This window comes from Vicugna pacos, chromosome 1 (genome assembly GCF_048564905.1).
Source record: "Vicugna pacos chromosome 1, VicPac4, whole genome shotgun sequence".
Lineage (NCBI taxonomy): Eukaryota > Metazoa > Chordata > Mammalia > Artiodactyla > Camelidae > Vicugna > Vicugna pacos.
In genome coordinates, this window is record NC_132987.1 from 40,880,972 (window position 1) to 40,894,039 (window position 13,068).

Genomic DNA, 13,068 nt, shown 5'->3' on the forward strand with positions numbered 1-13,068 from the left:
TTTTAAACAATGATTCAAAGCATCCTTTTGTTTTTCATTTTCTCATTTAGAAAATGATTGATTGTAATACCTGTACACTCAGGACAATTGGCATCCATCTACTGAGGCTGAAGTCCCCTCAGATGCCCCAAATTAGTGGCACATACTGGGATCAGCAAATTGGTTTTCAGAGTAATAGTATGTTTATGTCATAAGTGACTCTCATATATATCAAACTGATTTGCACACTGGCTTGATACTAGTTACATATAATCAGCTAATTCATTGGTTTTGTGCTATTTTTAACAGTATTTCCATGTACTCATAGACTATAAAAAGGACAGGTAATAATATACCATTAGCTTGAGAACAGAAATGTCAACTGGCAGACATCCTATCTGCTTTCTGATCATTGATTCAATACACACATTTTTTTATGTCCTAAAGATACTGAGAATTTCCAGAGGTAAGTGCCCTTTAAGATGTGTTTAAATTACCACTGGTGAACTCGTTACCTTCCTCCATCGCTCTGTCAATTGAACATTGTTTATAGATTTATTAGTGTTTCGATACGGTACAGACATTTACAATGCTTAATAATCTTCAGACTTTTATGAGTTTAGAGTGTTAACAGATTCCCAGTAAAGTCTGTCATCTTCCCAACCAAAAGCGTGTACCCATTGTGGACATATATTCAGATTTCTCTGTTGTTATGCTAATAACCCTCTTTTGCTTGTTTTGGAAAAGGATTGAATTGGAAGTTGTCAATAGCTGTGAAAAGAACAATGGTGGTTGTTCCCACCACTGTGAACATACAGTTGGTGGGCCCCGTTGCTCCTGTAACCATGGACACCGGCTTGATTCAGATGAGAAAACATGCATAGGTAATGTATGGTAAATGCCATCTTCCTTCAGAAGTTGTCCTGGATTCATTTAGCCCTTTCCTCTCTAATACTTAGTGCTGTAACGTAGCCACATCTCTCAAACTGCAAGGAGAAGTAAATTGAACAATGTCTCTGGCTACTGGATAAATGTAAAAGAAATATTGACGGAAGATATTATTGTGTTTAGATATTTACTTTGAAGTTAAAGGAGATTTAAAACATATTAACAATATATATGGACTTAACAGTTTTATTTCTGGAAACTGTTCCAAGGCTTATCTAACCATTTAATGTAATTCGTAATTCAAACAACAAATGCTGCCCTGCACCTACTTCTCTCCATCTCAAACAGAAGCTAAATCACGTGCACAGGGTTTCAACTTGGTGATGATTTGGAGGCGGGTTCACCTTTGTTGTGCCAGGTAACTACATTCCAAACGAAAATTTTAAAGGATATTATTCTTTGGAAGTCGCAGCTCAAGCCCATTTTTAATGGATAGCTTTTTCGACATACTAGAACTTACATCATTTGCGACAATGAGAAGAATAAATTCCACCCCAGCCTTGCTTTATAATGAAATGTTTAATCTAGAACTTCTGAGAAAAAGAAACATCTACCAGAAATAGGGAAAGCATCAAGCTGTATTACTATATGCTTGGGGTCTAAGGGAACCTGTAAGCCTCTAAGGCAATTTTCCGTTATTCAGGAATTACGATACCATATTTGCTTGTTTTCTTTTGTGATACTTTATATCATCTTTCTTAAAAATTACGATACGAGTACTAAAAAAAATTTTTTTTTGTTTCTTTTTTTTAATTTTTTATTGATTCATAATCATTTTACAGTGTTGTGTCAAATTCCAGTGTTCAGCACAATTTTTCAGTCATTCATGGACATATACACACTCATTGTCACATTTTTTTCTGTGATTTATCATAACATTTTGTGTATATTTCCCTGTGCTATACAGTGTAATCTTGTTTATCTATTCTACAATTTTGAAATCCCAGTCTATCCCTTCCCACCCTCTACCACCCTGGTAACCACAAGTCTGTATTCTCTGTCCATGTGTCTTTAGATTCCACATATGAGTGATCTCATATGGTATTTTTCTTTCTCTTTCTGGCTTACTTCACTTAGAATGACATTCTCTAGGAGCATCCATGTTGCTGCAAATGGCATTATGTTGTCGGTTTTTATGGCTGAGTAGTATTCCATTGTATAAATATACCACTTCTTCTTTATCCAGTCACCTGTTGATGGACATTTAGGTTGTTTCCATGTTTTGGCTGTTGTAAATAGTGCTGCTATGAACATTGGGGTGCAGGTGTCATCCTGAAGTAGATTTCCTTCTGGGTACAAGCCCAGGAGTGGGATTCCTGGGTCATATGGTAAGTCTATTCCTAGTCTTTTGAGGAATCTCCACACTGTTTTCCACAGTGGCTGCACCAAACTGCATTCCCACCAGCAGTGTAGGAGGGTTCCCCTTTCTCCACAGCCTCTCCAGCATTTGTCATTTTTGGATTTTTGAATGACGGCCATACTGACTGGTGTGAGGTGATACCTCATTGTAGTTTTGATTTGCATTTCTCGGATAATTAGTGATATTGAACATTTTTGCATGTGCTTTTTGATCATTTGTATGTCTTCCTTGGAGAGCTGCTTGTTTAGGTCCATTTCATGCTACTCAGTATGGTTAGACATGTTGGAGAACCATAAAAGAGAAGGTAGATTTCAAAGGCCTAAGCACTGAGGTTTTTTGGGTTTTTTTCTTTTTTGGCACTACTGTGACAGAGTGAACTTCAAGGGATTTTGAAGTTCTCTGGTTTCATAAATTATTTAACCAAAACAATGTCATTACTTGTGTATCTTGATCCAATATTACCTTCTACATTTCTCAGAATCTACAGTGTTTAACTTAATGAAACCAGGTGCTTGCCTTACCTCTTTTTATGTAATGAAAAATATGCTTATAACTTTCTACCTTGCTAATATTTGTTTCTCTGGGGGAAAAAAAAGGGGGCTTCCTTCCATCTTTCCTCCCTCCCTCACTCCATTCCTTCCTACTTACCTTTTTTGTCTGACTATTGGATAAGGGAAACTGGAATTTTGCTAAACCTTTTGTTTGCAACTTATAATTTGGTATCTTTCATTACTCTTTGAAAAGTACAATTCAGTAAACTTCTTATTTACAGCCAGAAAAATCGCATCTACCAGGGTCAAAATGTAGAAAATTGAATATTTATGAGATTTCAGCAGTCAACATGACAACATTATGTTCTTTATGGCTCAAATTTATTTCATTTTCCAACAAATAAATAACACTCATTCCTAAAGACCAAATATTCACTAGAGTAGAGGCAATGACTTGTTTGGCGTGTACATATACATGCTTTGCTTCTTTGCTTGAGAACAGATTAAAGCCATGGATGCTTTGTAAAAACATTCATGCATGAGGGAAATGAAATAATTTTCCTTTTACCTTATTTAGGGATCAACTTTTTTTACATGAGAACATAAAAATGAATGTGAAAATAAGTCATCATGTCTGTATGTGGTCAATCTTGCCCAAATGCCAAAATCTTTTAGGGCTGAAATCTAGAAATGTGTTAACACAATTTGAAAGACAGCTACACAAAATGCAAGTGTCTGACCAGCAGTAAATTCACTAAATTTAACAATGGGTAGTGATTAGAAAAAAGTTTTATTCTTATTTTTGAAACTTTGTTCAGTGACTGTGTATGGGGGATAGATACAGAAGGCCAAGTTTTTTTTAAGGTTTACATTTGATGCTTTTCTGAAATCACAAGTGAAATATTTAATTGTTTTGCCTGATTACAATTGATGCTCTATTTATGATTAGGGCTAAATTTTCATGTACAGGTGAATTTCTCCACAGCATTGCAGTATCTGGTATATTGGCCAGTGTAGGAAATATATAATCATCATAGAGGAGGAAAAGTAAAAAGAAAAAATAAGCAAGCAAAGATCTTACCACATATGATCTGAAAAGGAATAAAGAAATTTAGGAAACAGGTAATGTAAGGGTTGAAGAGACAGGACATTTTAAGAAAGGATGGATGGGGTTTCAGATGAGTTCCAGACATGAGACAAGAAGTAGCCCAGAGGAATGATAACAGAAAAAGAATCCAAAACGGATCATAAGATAATAGATGGAGGAACTCATCTTTCCAGTTACGTGACACAATTGTGCTCCTTGCTAGTTGAGTCCAGAGCATCATGGGACAGGTATGTTTAAGGTTCTGGTGGCATCTGAGAAGACTTTTTTAAAAATCTTGAAATAAGAAAACCCCCAAAACATAAAAGATAATGTTTTAGATAAAATGAAACTGAATTTTTAAAAGTTTTTTTTTTGTCCTGTATATTCTTACTATTTAATCCAAAGGACAAAGGAAGGCTTAATACAAGAAACGAAAAAAATACAGAGAGTTCTGTGAGTAGCACTGCTTGTGACATTTTGCAGGAGAAAGACTGTTTTGTGTCCAAATGCCCTTCATTTAGATATTTGATGGTGACCCTTCACCTTAGCTGATGGATTGCACTTTCTTTCCTTCCTTTCTCTTGTCTGCATCCCCTTACATTGGTACCCTTTCCAAGGTTAATTGAGACACTGACCTTTTATATCTGTGGCCGCTCATGTAGTCATGGAGCAATGGGATTTTGTAAACTCAGCGCTGACAGGCCACCCAACTTAACAGCTCAACAAACACAGGGGGTTGAACTGAGCCAAGGGCATATAGCCAAAACCCCTGACTGCACGATTCCCAGGTGTCTAGCCTGGATGTAGCATTGGGTTAAGAGTCTGTCTGCTACCTCTTTGCCAATTATATGAGAAATGATTACCTCAAAACAGGATGAATTGATTATCCTTTGGCTGATAGGTTTTAATTTGATGTCTTCTGGTGCGTTTTGATTTTCCCTAGGGCAATTATATCTTAGGAAGACATGTGCAGGATTATAAAATTCTAAAGACCTAAAGATCATCACTTAGAAAGCTGTTTATCTCTGATAGGACATTCCAGGATAATGGTGTCACCGATTATAATAACCTTATCCCAGTCAAAGCATCATCGGAAAGTTCAAGCAGACGCCCTGAAATATTCTGTAATTTAACACATAATATTTAAAATGACCGTCTGCCCTCTCTCCGAATTGCAGTTAACCACTTCTCTTCCCAGCCGTGTGAATTCCTTTTGCTTGGGAACGTTCTTCCGTCTGAGGTTGGCTAAATGGAATTTTTGGCTCGTCTTCTCAAGTTGTTTTGTTTTGTTTTTTTTTCCTCTTCAGATTCTCTGTTTACTCAGTCAGATTGCTGTTTAAACTGGAAAAATAGCAGAGATCTCTTTCCCTGTCCTTATAAGTGCGTTTGGAGATTATTTACATGCTTTTCAAGTAAATACCAGGCAGAGGGGAAGCATGCAAGACACCTAAACCCAAATGCGGGCCTTGTTCTTTGTGTTATAGTTTCGTCAGTGTCTCTGCTCTGTAGCCCGAGAAGTAGAAAATGACGATGAGTAATTTCTAATTCTGTTCTAATTTAGAAGTGAGGCTGATCAGCACTTCTGTAGGTTGGCTGACTCCCTGTCTCTTCAGTAACAGAGACCTTCCCCCTCAGACCCTGGCCAGTGAGAGTGGAGAAGCCTGCTGTGCCCAGCTCTGTACCAGCTGTTTAGGACGCTCTGAACGCAGCTGCCAGGAGGGCTGTGGGCTCAGTCCTTGATGGCCGTGGCTGTGATGGTAAATTCCCGAGTCCTACCATGAAATTACTGATGTGATGGGGCAGTTCACGCAGGGAGCCCTGGGGCAGAGGGTTCGGGTGGGAAAGGGAAGGCTTTGATACTGAAGCGACTTGGATCTCTCTGACGCTCTACCATGTACTGTTGTGTGAACTTGGGAGACACCAAGTGCTCTGAGCCTCAAGTCTTCATCAGGAAGGTGAAGACAATAACGGCAGTAGTGCGTCAACGAAGGAAAGTCATTCATGTGAAGTGCCCACCACCCAGTAGACATCGAGAAATCCCTCAACTAGACTAGCTATTGTGATTATAGTATGCACCGACCCATAAGCCCCTTTACCTAATGTACTGTATATGCACAAGTGAGAGATTCCAGCAAGCCATACATAGCACCCTGTCGTAGGAGTCACTCATGGCAAGCTTGACTGGAATCAGAAAGTTGATTACTGAGAGTCATTTTAATTAGAGGACCGTAGCAAAAGGATAGCCAGTTCATGAGCCACAGTCCAAATCTGTATCAGAATCCTTTACAGATCCAATATTAATCTCGCTATTGCAAGTTTTAAGAAGAATCATTTAACAGTTTTCCAACTTATTGGTTGAAATTGGTTCACTTACCTTTTAGATGACTTTTAGGTGATAGCTATATTCTTATAATATCATAGGAGAGTTTGAATTTAAGGAGTAAATTGAGTTTTTTATACCATTAAGAAGAGCTCATGCAAGTCATTGCTGTAAATTACTTTTAAAAGTTTACCTTAAATATATATGCTTTAAATTTTCATTTGTTCACGATTACCATTATTTTGGACTATAGTTTTCTTGAAATCAAAGCAACGATTAGAAGATTGATATCTATTTCAATGACAGTCAAATTATGAAAGAAGACTTTGATGCCTCAGATAAAATAGTGTTTCTTGGCTTAAATAAATGAATTCTTGAATTCTGTTGAGGATAATAGGTGTGTTTCTTCATATCGATGCCAAGCTCCCCAGCCTTGCAGTGTAGATAACAGCAGAGAACAGCCAACTATGATATCTATATATTCTAAACACAGTAGAGCATATTACCACTTACCACATCCCGTCCAATTAACGGGGCCAAAAAAAATTGACTTTCACGTACCATCTGCTCTTCAGCAGGACGAGCCAAGAAATGATTGTATGGCGTGAATGTACATCCTTGGGTACACACAACCACATGGGAAGGGTATCCACAATCTGAGGCCAGGCCTAGAAACTCAGCTTCATAACTGAACTTATAGTATCATGAACACATTGATCAAAGTCCGGGCTCAGACATGGAGAGACACCACTAAGCCATATGAGAGCAAGGCCTGGGATTCTTCCATTTCTCAAATTTGTCACAGACCTTGTACAGAATCATATATGGAATAAATGCCTCACCGTAGGTATTGAATAATTCAGTAGTGAATGAACATTCTGCAAAATGGTGCACAGCCTGAGACCATTTAATTTAACTTTTTAATTCTTCATTAAAACCTCATGAGCAAGCTCTCAGGAAGACCTTGTCTATGTAGACAAGCTATGGTAAACTTGGAAATGAGTAAAGGGAGAATAATTGGCCGGGTATACTGGAGGGAGAATTCAGGGCTATGCTTCTATATGGCAAAACATTATTACTGGTTAATAAAGGGAACAAATAGGCCCATGAGTTCATCACATCTATTTTATTTCTTGATGTCTAAGAGTAGACATTGTTTAAATTTTCTTAGATGTAGATGAGTGTCTGGATGTCAGTGCAGTCTGTGACCAACTGTGCATTAACTCTGCAGGGACCTATTAGTGTGCTTGTGAGGAAGGCTACAGAATTAGAAGTGATGGAAAAACTTGCATCTGTGAGTTGCTTTGAAGAATTTCATCAAATCTCTTCTAAATGCCTTCGACCATCATCGTGTTCTTCAGGAGCACGGAGACCATCTATTCTCTAACTCAGCCTGTCCTCCCCTTTCTCTCTTCACAGGCTGAGATCTTTCTTTTCCTTTGTTCTTTCTGCAGCAGTTTCAACTCAGTGGCTCCCTGTTTCTCACCTTCATTTACAATAGACTGTTTGAAATGGTCTTCTCAAAGAGTGTTACCTTTCAGCCACCCCCTCCCTGCCTTGGCTGTCTACTTCAAATGCTCTCATTTCTCTCACTAACCCTCACTCAGTTTTTCCTTTTTTTAACCGGCATGTTGAATCCAGCCATTTTCCTGTGTGGTCTTCGCTTTAGATGATGATGAGCTGGAGGAAGAAGGAGAGGAGGTACACTTTGTGAGGTTTCCAGGTCTTCAATTCAACAGTCCACCTCCACTGCTTCAGTATGTGGCCACCTCTCTGCCTCTCACCCACCAAGATGAAGAAGATAAGGAGGAGGAAAGAGAGATTCGAGGAGAACTGAAGGCTTTGCACAAAGTTGATGTGTGAAAGAATGTATCTCATTATAGTCACCTCTTTTCTCTATTTTTAGATAATTCCCATAAATTCTTTCATAGACAATCACATTATCAATATTTAATGCCATCAAATGTTTTAAGGTGATGTTAGCAAGAAAAGTGGGACCAGAATTACTTCTTCAAAGCTTCCTATCGAATTCATCATCTTTTATCTTTCTTCCTTTTGCACAATAAATGGTTGCTATGTAGGTATGTATGAGGGGGTGCAGGGTGGTGGGGGCTGGTGAAATGCAATGCAGTGAAATGGAGCCAAAAAGTACTTTGAATTAACATAACGGAGAGAAGGATTGGGACCTTTCAGTTTTAACAGTTTAACCTCTACTAGAAGTCATTTTTTTATATAGTTAGAATTTACCTGAAATAGCCTTAAAATCTAGACCCCTCCTGGATTTTAAAATGCAGAGAACCAATGGTTCAACATGCTTAAGTGGACCGAGAAAAAAATAATCTTTACAAATGTGAGCAGTTTTTCTAGTATATCCACACAACAGAACTCAAGCATCAAATCACTTCTGATCAAAATAAATTAGCATAACCTCTTTCAAAAGTAACAGTTTGCAGCCAGTCTGCTGCTTCTTTTTCTTTTCTTTGTGAGGCAGAGCTGCTCTTTTTGTTATCCCTCTATTCGCTGTATTTTAAGAGGATCAAAGCTTAATGACTGCTTTAAAATGCATTCAGTAAAATGGCAGATTTGTTTATATGCTATGGTTAATCATAATAATATCAATTAAAACATCTGCATAAAAATGGAAATGCTTTAGTGTTTCTTAATTAGACTCCTGATACTCTGGCTCCACAAAGTCAGAACAGAAATAGTTCAGGGCTCCCAAGGCAGTCAGAACTTGAGTGGCCAAGATCTAGAGAGGGGAGAAGCTTGGACAAGTACGATGGACAATCTGTGCTACCTTCCCCCTTGCGCCATTTGCTAATGGATGGGCAGTGCAGGCAGGGAAGCCTGGAAATCTACAGACAGCTGCTGAGAGGGGGAGGAGCTAAGCACAGTTACCAGCAGTATCACAGCACTGTAGAGGTAGAAGTTGGAATTCAGAATCTGCCAAAGTGGAGAGGCCTTGCTAAACATGGCAGGCTTTCAACTGGGACGTCTGAAAGACTCCACCTAGAGACAGGGGGAAAACTTGAAATGGAATGAGCCTTAAAACAACTGAAATCAAGTCTCTCCACCCTCATTCAAATTAAGGTAATTTCCCTCAAGAATAGGATGGAAAAACATATTCTGGTACATTTATGCAATAGACTACTACACAGCCATAAAAAATAAACTGTATACAGACCATATGGATGAGTCTCACAAACATTGTGTTGAATGAAAGAAGCGTGATACCAAAGAGTACATACATACTTTATGATCCTATTTATATGACGTTCAAAACTAAGGGACAGTAATCCACGTGACAAAAATCAGGATAATGCTTCATTTGTAAGGCTAGTGAGTAAGAATCATCAGGCCACCTTTGAGGTTTTGAGCTGCTGGTAATAATCTGTATCTTGATCTGGGAGGCAGTTACATGGGGTTGTTTACACTGTAAGGGGAAAGTAGGAAGTGAATACTTGAGTTTTGTGCACTTCTCTGCATATGTTTATTAAATTGCAATAAAAAGGCTTACTTAGGGGAAAAAACAAACAAACAAAAAAAAACCCCTTTGCATCAAAACGCCTGGAACAAAAAACACTAAGGTGCCAGGAACATTGATTATTTTTGTGTTCAGAAATCACTGGTGATTTCTTTCCCTTTTTTTTTGCATTCTTAAATATTCTAAATACTGTTCAGGGGCTACATTCCAAGCTCTATTTTAAAAGGTTTCTCTCTGCTCTTGTCTTTTCCTGGGACTCTTTAGGAGATAGGACCAAGGATCACGTGTGTTTGTTTTCTCAGAGGTGGCGGGTTTCGTCTTCCCTCTCAGTGATATAAACAGCATGGGTCAACTAAGATGGTATCGCATTCCAGTCTGTTTAGGTCACACCTTCGGCCGCGATTGCAGTCTGCGCTGTGCCAACTGCATGAATGGAGGCAGGTGTCAGGAAGGAAGGAGAAGGTGCTCCTGCCCTGCTGGCTGGGGAGGAGTTCTTTGTAGCGAAAGTAAGTGATACATCGGAGATCCGGTAAGATGCGTTCTCCTTTGCTGCCAACCAACTACTGGTGATGAGTTCTTCTTTACATGTGTCCTCCCTAAAATGTTTCAACAGGGTTAACGATTGATATGGGTGAAAACCAATTTATTTCTTGTGGAAAAAGATTGTCTATGAAGCCCTGAGCTTTCAAATGGAACATGTGATTAAAAGGGGAGATTTTGTGTTCCCTGGGAAACTTGGTGTGCTGACTCTTGTTTATCCATGGAACGTAAAAGTTAATAAAGGATCCTAATATTCTAGGCCTATAAAAATCCCTCCATTTAAATAAATCATTAGGCCCTGGCAAGCTATTCCCAATGAAGACAAAGATGAAAGGATTTGTGTTACGAAGCACAATGAATGGAACCGCTTGACTGTTCGCTGCCGCTTTTTGTTTGTTTTCTTTTCTTTTTCTTTTAAACAATATGTAAGTACAGTCAATGACACTTTTAACCTTTTTATATAAATCTCTCATGAGAAAATGTCAACGATTGGAAAATAATACCTCTAATAAATTTTTTCCTTTATATTTTAAATGGAGGCATACTTGCAGGCACTAAAACTGCCAAGTAATAAAAACAAAATGTATTGCCTGTCTTTATTTCTTCTTTCTCTTTTTAAGTTTCCCTTATAAATTTTTTAATAAAAGAGTTAAGTCTTTGTGGGTGGCTCAGAAGATGATGTGAGCAGATTTGCTTTTGAACCCCCTGCATATGGGAAGAAAGAGGACAAATGTCGTTTCTATCGTGAGATAGATGCAAAACTTGAGTTATAACATAGTGAAGTGGTTGCCCCAGAATTACTAGTTAGAGTGTTGAGGATCTTCCTCAAGCGTTGCTCTGATCATGTTTCTCTGCTGCTCATTTCAGGAGTGTCCCATTTCCTGGTGCATAAAGCTCACGCTTCTGATTCAGTCATTGGCAACCATCTCGTATCAGGCGCTCATAAATCCTTTTTTCTTTTTATCCACAACTCTTTGACCAGCTTATCATCTTCAGCAAACTAAACCATTAACTACTTAATGCTTTGAACTTTACAGCTTTGTGCCTTTTGCTAACCTGCCACCTTTGTTCATTGCCATTTATTGCATGAAGCTTTATTTGATGGCCCCAGACTAACCACAACTATTTATACTTTTGATGGATTTAAAGTCTCTCTCTCTCTCTCTCTCTCCCCTTTGGGTTAGAATTCGCTATGTTCTTATTCCATTTCCTTTCTAGACTGGGAGCTTATCAGCTTGACATAGTCAACTGTATAAAACTAGAATCAAATTAATGTTATTGCATGACTATTAGGAAGTAAATGTTTACCCTGTATTGTAAATTTTGTTCATAAATATACATCATCTAAACTTTTGATACCTAACATGTCAGCATGAGGAAAGAAACTAATAATCTATTGCAAATGCATTTGGATAAAACATCTGTGACACTAAACTAATATAGAAATATTGAAAATGGAATTTCATGATAAAATGAAAAGAATATGACCCCATCTTTGGCTTTGGAATCCCCTGAGGTTCTTTTAAGTGTTCACATGGTCCGAGGAGGCTGTCTCAGGAAACAGAAACTTACATCTTGTCTGCATTTCCTCTCTGTCGTTCATTCTTGTTTTTTACAAAAATGAAAACAAAACAATCCAAACTGGAAAAAAAAAAGTGCTCATAAATCCTTTAATGAAAAAGGAGAGTGAGAACACTTTGTTAAAAAAAATTCCTATAAACTGTAATAAATGGAAGTGACAAATCATTCATCATTAGTATTTCTAAGAGTATCAGCTCTTCAAATGCAGCAAGGAACATCAAAAAAAAATATTCTGCAGGGGTCTGACAATTAGTTTTCCTATGGAGTGGCTCTTCTAGCCAGATGTCTTTACTGGTCTATAATCAAAGCAACTATATTGATGTTTTAGGAATTTCTTTAAAGCAATTTAAAAATTACCACATATTAATTTTAATAGCACATTTCAGAGCTCTGTTTCTTTTGAGAAGATTTTATGTTGACGATCTTATTAGTTATTGTGAGACTCCACCCAGTCGGAAAAGGAGATTGAAATATTTTCCTATGGTGAATCAGTGGGCTAGTATTACACGGGAGGATTCATGGCTTCTTCCAAATCACCCATCTACGGCCATGTTTGTTTTAAAATTTTCTTCTCCAGGATAATTGCTCTGTCTGGTGCAAATGAAGTATTTAACAAATCCCTCTACTCCGTGATACCATGTTCTTTTTGTGGGGGAGTGCCAGACAATAGTGTTGGTTTGCCGATGTTGACGCCTTGCTGTAATCCAGATACCGTGCAAGCTATTTAAACTTCCTTAGCTTTGTTTTCCAGGTCTACTTTTTAAAAAAATTACTCCACCTATAGCTGCTGTAAGAATTCAAAGACTTGCTACGTGTAAATTGACAGTGTAGACCTCAACTGCTGTTTGCTGCCAGTTTCCTTCTCTCATTCCTTTTGTTTTCCTCTTTCCTTTTCATTGTAACCTCAGGCTTGAAAGCAAAGAAAAAAGTGGATAAGAAGCCAAGTTTCCATGTTAGCATCTGGAGTGATGTGGGTGGGTAGATAGAGGGGTTGATGTAAGTATAGTTTTATGATATTTAGCCAATTATGATAAAATGGCCATTAAGATGGTTACTGAAGTTACCTCAACAGCTGTATTTACTGAAGTTAAGCTAAAGTCATAGACATATCCCCCAATTTATTTATTTTTAATGGATTCCTAAATACTTTCCCCAAACCAACAAACTGGAAAACAAAACGAAACAGTTGTTTCCTTGACTTCATCACTCTTTGACAGTGCAGAATACCTTGAGGCCCCCAAGACGGGCTTAGCTACACTCATTCCTCGTTAAAAACAC

At 38.0% G+C, this 13,068-nt stretch overlaps 1 pseudogene; it reads left to right on the top strand.

Annotated features, from left to right (window-relative positions):
* The window catches only part of LOC107032858 (uncharacterized), a 386,442-nt pseudogene extending 378,394 nt beyond the window's left edge, over positions 1-8,048 (top strand).
* Positions 8,049-13,068: the final 5,020 nt, after the last annotated feature.